Genomic DNA, 7204 nt, shown 5'->3' with positions numbered 1-7204 from the left:
TCTGGTTAGCAGTCAATTGCCTTAGGCACTAGGCTACCAGAGTCGTGGGAGAATAGAAAGACTGTGTATGCACAGGGAGACAGCTTGGAGGGCAGGAGTTCAGGGATGGGAAAGGCACAGGGAAGAGGTAACTATGGGGAGGAAGTGTGAAGGGAGATTTTGCATTGTGGTAAATTGTAGTCAATGTCATGAGACAAAGTGTATGCATGCAGCTGTATGGAAAGTGAGTTTGCTCTGTAAACTTTCACCCAAATCATAATGAAAATTAAAAAAAAAAAAAATCATCACACTTTAAAGCTACTCTATCATGGCTCCTAGGAGCTCTGGTGGCACAGTGTCTGAGGTATCTGACCAGAAGGTTGGTGATTCAAACCCACCAGCCACTCTGCAGAAGGAAGATTGGACAATCTACTTCCACAGAGATTTAATAACCTTGGAAACCTAATGGAAGTCACTATGAGTCTGAATTGACTCAATGGCAGTGGGTTTCAATTTTTTTTTTTTTTTTGATAGGTCCTATATTTATTTCTGTATATCAAAAATTCTATTTGTTTAGAAGGGAAGTTTGAAATTTAGATTTGGTTCATGAACAGAACTATGGTTTGAATCAGGACACTGAAAAGTTTTGTTTGTGGTGGTATATTGTTCTATACATAAGAATATTTAAACAAGCTATGATACATAAATTCCAAAGTAAGTTGTTATGTGCCATTGAGTCGGACCCGACTCATAGTGACCCCTCCTTGGGTTTCCAAGGCAGTATCACTATGGAAGATTGCCCCATAAGAAGTCGAGATAAAAGGTGGTAAAATTAGGTACTCAGAGCCAAATTCCTTTACTAATTTTTGAAATAAGTGGGTTTTGAAATAATCAACTGGGTTTTTAGAGATGTAATTAAAGCTCTCAGGCAAACTTAAAGAATGTATTTAAAAGGATACAAGAAATAATTCATACATTCATGAAGATGAAATAAAGTCTAACTGGACTCTGAGTTGTATAATCAAGAGACAAAATGTCTTTCTCAGTCTTTCAGAGGTTGCATTGTCTTTCAGACCTTGTGGTATTTTCTCTCCTCTCTTCCACCTTCTAACCTGTTTATTTGATTCTTGAAGTTATTATATTCTACCCAAGTATGGCGATTTCAGCACTGAATGTGCTTTGTATCTTAAGCTCTAAGTATTAGATGACTATGTTCTGTCTCTCTTAATACTAAATCTTGAAAATGAGAATATGATGTGTCACTGTCAAGCCAATGCATTTTCTAGTTTTGGATCAAGTGAATTTCCCAGCCATGGCTGAGGGTGCAGGAATCTGTAGTACAGAAATATATCCTTCAAAGGTCTACAGCCAGGCTAGGTTTCTAAGAGGAGCCTGAGAAGCCTTCCACAATGCACAATTTGAGAAAATCTTCTTTTTCTTCAGTCTAAAGGAATTTTTGGAAGAGTTAGTGGCCATTACACTCTAAAATTAGCTAACTATAGATTGTGTTTTAATTTTTTTTAGAGCTATCTTAGCTTTTTGTTCTTTATTCCAGGTTATAGCTAAAGAAAGAGGTTTAGTGTTCTCTCATACAAACTATTTGAAAATATCAACCCTAATAGAATGATTCCAGACTTCAGATTTATATAAGGAAAATAAAATTCCCCTTAACAACAATAAAAAATGATAAGTCAAAGAAGAAAAAAAATTGTGACACCATTGCTGGCCAATTTTTTTTTTTTCACATTAGAATACATTGTCACAAAATATCTATTATAGTGACATGACAGCAAAATAATGATGTAGTCATAAAGTGACTACAACCCTGCTATGATTTCCTGTGATGTACTTCTGGTTTTCTCCAGTGTAGAGTTAGTCATGGCTCAAGATTTCAGAGACTTGAAGTGAAATAAAACAAAACCTCTATAAAACAATAGTTTACACACAATCAGATTATAATTGCTTCCTTTAGACATTACTGAAAATATTATATTTGGTTGATGCATCATGTAGCATTAGTACACTCTTCCTCCTGCAAAGCACATGGAACATGTATCTTAACTAATTGAGTTTTCTTTTATATTTAATGAAGAATATTTGGTGAAAATTCAAATGTAAGAAGGGATTCTTTATTAAGAAATATGATATTAGCTCTAGTCATTTGGGCAAGAATTTATACTCTATAAATGAAATATTTAATCTCTATCAGAGTTCTATTCCAGTCATATTTTTACACTTAAAAGTTTGGAAGGTGCTAACATTCTTTGCAGAGTGCATCTAGGATTGAGAAGCCAGCACTCTTGGGCCTGGTTATAGACTGAGAAACAATGAAGACAAAGGGTAAAGACTACGGTATTAACTACCAATAAATAAATATATGACTCTTCTACCATGCTGAATGGGAGCTCTGGTAGCATAGAGCCTAAGGCACTTGACTGCTAACCAGAAGGCTGGCAGTTCAAAGCCACCAGCCGCTCCTGGGAAGGAAGATTGGGCAATCTGCTTCCATAGTGATACTACCTTAGAAATCTGTCGGATCCGACTGGATGGCACATAACAACAACAACCATGCTGAAAGTAAAGTTTTTTTTTTTTTTTTAATTTTTTAGAAAAGGTTGATTATCCTTCCAAATTTGTGTGCTGTCTGGATCACTAGAAATACAAACTCCAACATCTGTTTGCTACACACACACAGCTGTTAGGAATGTGTGGGCTTATCCATTTTTTTGTCCTGTATTGCAATCCAATAATTAGTATTTTTACTGTACTATCAGGCCCCAAGGAGGTACATGGGCAGTGCAAGTTTTAGGGCTAAAAACCTAAAAATGTTCGTGGTTCAAACCCACTCAACTGTGCCTGGCGATCTGCTTCTGTAAAGATTACAGCCAAGAAAAGCCTGTACGGAACAGTTCTTCCCCATAACACAGGATGTCACCATGAATCATCAGAATCTACTGGCAGCAACAAGCCTGGTTTTCTGGATAAGGCCCAAGAATGTGCAAGAATAGAGGAAAGGGATACTTTTCACACCGTGAACATCTTTTACTGCTAATTCTAACATCTAACAAGGTTTGTGTGTGTGTGTGTGTGTGTGTGTTTGTGTGTGTGTGTGTGTTTGTTTTAGATTCTGATTCCAGTGTGGAAAGTTTTAGAAATTTTCAGTAATTGTCATGTATAAAATGAATATAACAAAGTCCTTGCATACAGCCCAAGATAACTCACTTATTTAAAGATAGTTGAATTTAATGAGAAACTTTTATTTTTAAGCTGGAAGGGTCTATTTAATGTCACATAAATTATCCAAACTTTATCATTTTTAGGTTGGTTGTTTTGGCATTTAATCCAAACCAAATCTAATGCCATCAAGTTGGTTCTGACTCCCAGAGACACTACAAGACAGAGCAGAGCTGCCTCGTGGGGTTTCCGAGGCTGTAGATCTTCACAGAAGCAGATTGCCTCATCTTTCTTTAGCAGAGCATCTGGTGGGTTCAAACTGCCAACCTTTTGATTAGCAGCTGAAAGCTTTAACCACTGTGCCACTAGGACTCCTGTTGGCATTTAATAGACTAATAATACTGTAGAATTGTTCTTAGGTATCACTAACAAATTGATATATATCAGATAGGAAGAGGGATTGTAAAAAAAAAAAAAAAGTTTTCTTTCTTCTTTCATTTAAATTTTTCAATGACCAAGAAATACTATTGAGTAACTGCCAAGTTACATAAGTTAGCTTTTCTGTGTGTGAGATCAGAAAGAACACACTATTTTATTGGTCAGTGCAAATTACATAGGAGTTTTCATCAGTTGATTTCTGAGTGAGTGACTGAGTATGGGTTATGGACTCATCTCTAGGTGGTGCCAAAAAAAGATGGCTTAATATAATGTTTGGGATATCACTGCTGATGTGAGATGGATCTTAGCTCAAAGCAAATAATACCAGAAATATGTTTACTTATGTTTTAATGACTATGCAAAAGCATTCATTTGTGTGGATCATAACAAATTGTGGATAACATTGAGAAGTATGGGAATTCCAGAACACTTGATTGTGCTCAGGAGAAGCCTATACATAGATCAGGTGGCTGTCATTAGAATAGAACAAGGGGATACTGCATGATTCAAAATCAAGAAGGGAGTGCATCAAGGTTATATCCTTTCACCATACTTATTCAACTTGTATGCTGAGCCAGTAACTGAGAAGCTGGATTATATGAAGAAGAACAAGACATCAGGATTGGAGGAAGACTCATTAACAACCTGTGATATGCAGATGGCACAATTTTGCTCTCTGAAAGTGAGGATGACTTGAAGAACTTACTGATGACAATTGAAGACTACAGTCTGAAGTATGGATTACACCACAGTATAAAGAAAACAAAAATCCTCACAACTGGCCCAATAAACAGTTTCACGGTGGATGGAGAAAAGATTGAAGTTGTCAAGGATTTCATGTTACTTGGCTCTGTGATTGGGCAAATCAGCTGCAAAGGACCTCTTTCAAATGATGAAGAGCAAATTTGTCTCCTTGAAGACTAAGATGTGCCTAACTGAAGCCATGGTATCTTCAATCACCTCTTATGCATGTGAGGAGGGTTGGACCATGAATAAGGAAGACTGAAGAAGAGTTGATGCTTTTGAGTTGTGGTATTGGAGAAGAATGCTAACACTACCATCAACTGCTAAAAGGACTATCAAATCTGTCCTGGAGGAAGTGCAGCTGGAATGCTCCTTGGAAACAAGAATGGCCAGACTTTGTCTCACCTACTTTGGTCATGTTGCCAGAAGGAACCATTCCCTGGAGAAGGATATCATGCTTGGTAAAGTGGAGGGTCAAAAAGGAAGGGGAAGGCCCTCGATGAGATGGATAGACACAGTGACTGCCACAATGAGCTCAGGTATAGAAAGGATCGTGAGGCTGGCACAGGACTGGGCAGTGTTTCATTCTGCTGTGTATAGGGTCATTATGATTTGGAGATGACTTGATGGCACCTAGAGCAACGCCACCACCATGTTTGGCACACTTCAGATCGCCTTCTGTCTCTGAGTTGAGCTCTGGGCTTGTTCTTGAGTAATAAGGATTCCCAGGTAAAGGTCGATCTGTTTTCACTTTGGTGACTTTTGACAGCTCTCCAAGGTCAGGGTGCACCAGTCCAGTTCGCCCAGCACATACTCATCAAACTTTCCTTCATGTTTGTGACAGTAATGAAATAACTGCAGGCTGGAATAATCAATCCATGTCCAATATTCCATAAAAAGCTTTGCATAGTGACACTTTATCTGCCTAAAGAAGTCAAAAGCAAAGTTGTTGACGAAGGTTGCCTTCCTCTAAATGCCACCTTGAATCTTTCTATTCACAGTGGCAGCATGAACTCCTTGTTAGGCTTATCACACAGTGCCATAGTGGTGGACTGAAGTCTTAAGCTCAGAGGAACTGTTGCACCTCCTGCACTTTCAGTTCCTCCAGAGTGGGCAGCTTCACTATACCTTCCACCTCATGACAGCTGTAGCCAGTATACTGATGAAGTGCCTTCAGCTGCCTTATCCTTGTCTTCTTAAACTCCCCTTCCAGTGGCAAAATGCTGCAAAAGTTTTAGGCATTATGTTTTTAATATTTGAAATTATATCTAGCTCTAAGGAAATTCTTATAAAAAGTAATTGATGTCCTGAACAAATCTATTAGTGTGTGGGGACTTGTCAGTTCCCCACCCCCCGCAACCCAGAAACAAGAAAGTAAGGCAGTGTTCGTGAATAGGATATACAGGACAAGAACGAGAAACTTTGGACCTTTAACATCTATCTATTATCATCTACCTACCTACCCACCTATTTCTCTCTGTATCTCTCTCTATGCTTCTATATACCTGAGGCAGTCATACACTTTAGAAAAGAAGGTTTTTCTTATAGTTTGAGTCAAAAACTTTACTAGCTTGCATGTAGTTAAAAAGTGAAAGAATGTGTTTCTACTAAAGAACTTCTCAAGATTTCTCTCTGTGCAGGTGGGGGGTTGTGCCCAGAGTTGAGTGGAGGATTTCAGGCTTTGACAATCAGCAATCTGTGTCCAAATTTCATTTCTGCTACATGCCACATGTATTCTTTGCAAGTTTTTTTTTTTTTTTTCAATCTTCTTCCATGACTCTCTGAATCTTAATCTGAAAAATGTGAAAATAGACCTTATTTATAGGATGATTGTGAGGATTAGGAGACAATATGCCAACAGACTCAGCATTGTGTTTCATGCTTATATGTGTTATTTCTTCACCCTTTTCTTTCCACAGAAGGAATGAGGTCAGAGACCATCTCACATTGTAATCTCTGTCAGCTAGAGATCGATCATAAATTCTATCTTTTAGAGTTTAGCCTGACCCTTGCCCATCGTAGGCACTCTATAACTGTCAAATACATAATTGCTAATTGTGTAATGAATAAATAATTAATATTTTTACTGTACTATTAGGCCCCAAGGAGGTACCTGGGTGGTGCAAGCAGTTTGCTTTGGGCTACAAACCTAAAAACGGTGGTGGTTCAAACCCAGCCAACTGTGCCTGATGATCTGCTTCCATAAAGATTACAGCCAAGGAAAATCTTTGTGGAACAATTCTTCTGCACCACACAGAATGTCATCATGAGTCATCAGCATCTATTGGCAGCAGAATCTACAGCAAGTTTGCTTTTCTGGATAAGACCCAAGAGTGTGCAAGAATAGAGGAAAGGGATACTTTTCATACCTTGAAATTAAAACCATAATCTCATTTGGTAGTATTTAAAGCAAATTAATTGACCAAAGTCAAAGCCAACCTGAATATTTTGTCTTTCCATGAATACATTTGACTGCTACCCAGAAGGCTGGCTGTTCAAACCCACCAGCCACTCCTCAGGAGGAAGGTTGGGCAGTCTACTTCCATAGTGATGTTGTTGTTGTTATGTGTCGTCGAGTCTGATCCGTCTCATAGAGACCCCTCCTTGGGTCTCCGAGGCGGTATCACTATGGAAGTAGATTGCCCCATCTTCCTTCCGAGGAGTGGCTGGTGGGTTTGAACCGCCAGACTTCTGGTTAGCAGTCAAGTGACTTAGGCATGATGCTACCAGAGCTCCCCACACGCATATAAGGTGACTGAAAATACCATGGCTTGTGTCAGGCACACCTTAGTCCTCAAGGAGACATCTGTGCTCTTCAGCACTTGAAAGAGGTCCTTTGTAGCCGATCTGCCCAGTGCTATATGTCATC

At 38.7% G+C, this 7204-nt stretch overlaps 1 pseudogene; it reads right to left on the bottom strand.

Moving 5' to 3' along the window:
- LOC103204494 overlaps positions 1-7204 on the bottom strand; it is a 28109-nt pseudogene that overhangs the window by 15697 nt on the left and 5208 nt on the right.

This window comes from Orycteropus afer, unplaced genomic scaffold (genome assembly GCF_000298275.1).
Source record: "Orycteropus afer afer isolate SDZICR_OR568_19922 unplaced genomic scaffold, OryAfe1.0 scaffold00001, whole genome shotgun sequence".
Classification (NCBI taxonomy): domain Eukaryota; kingdom Metazoa; phylum Chordata; class Mammalia; order Tubulidentata; family Orycteropodidae; genus Orycteropus; species Orycteropus afer.
Note: the sequence above shows the minus strand (reverse complement) of the source record. Positions and strands in the feature narration are given on the sequence as shown.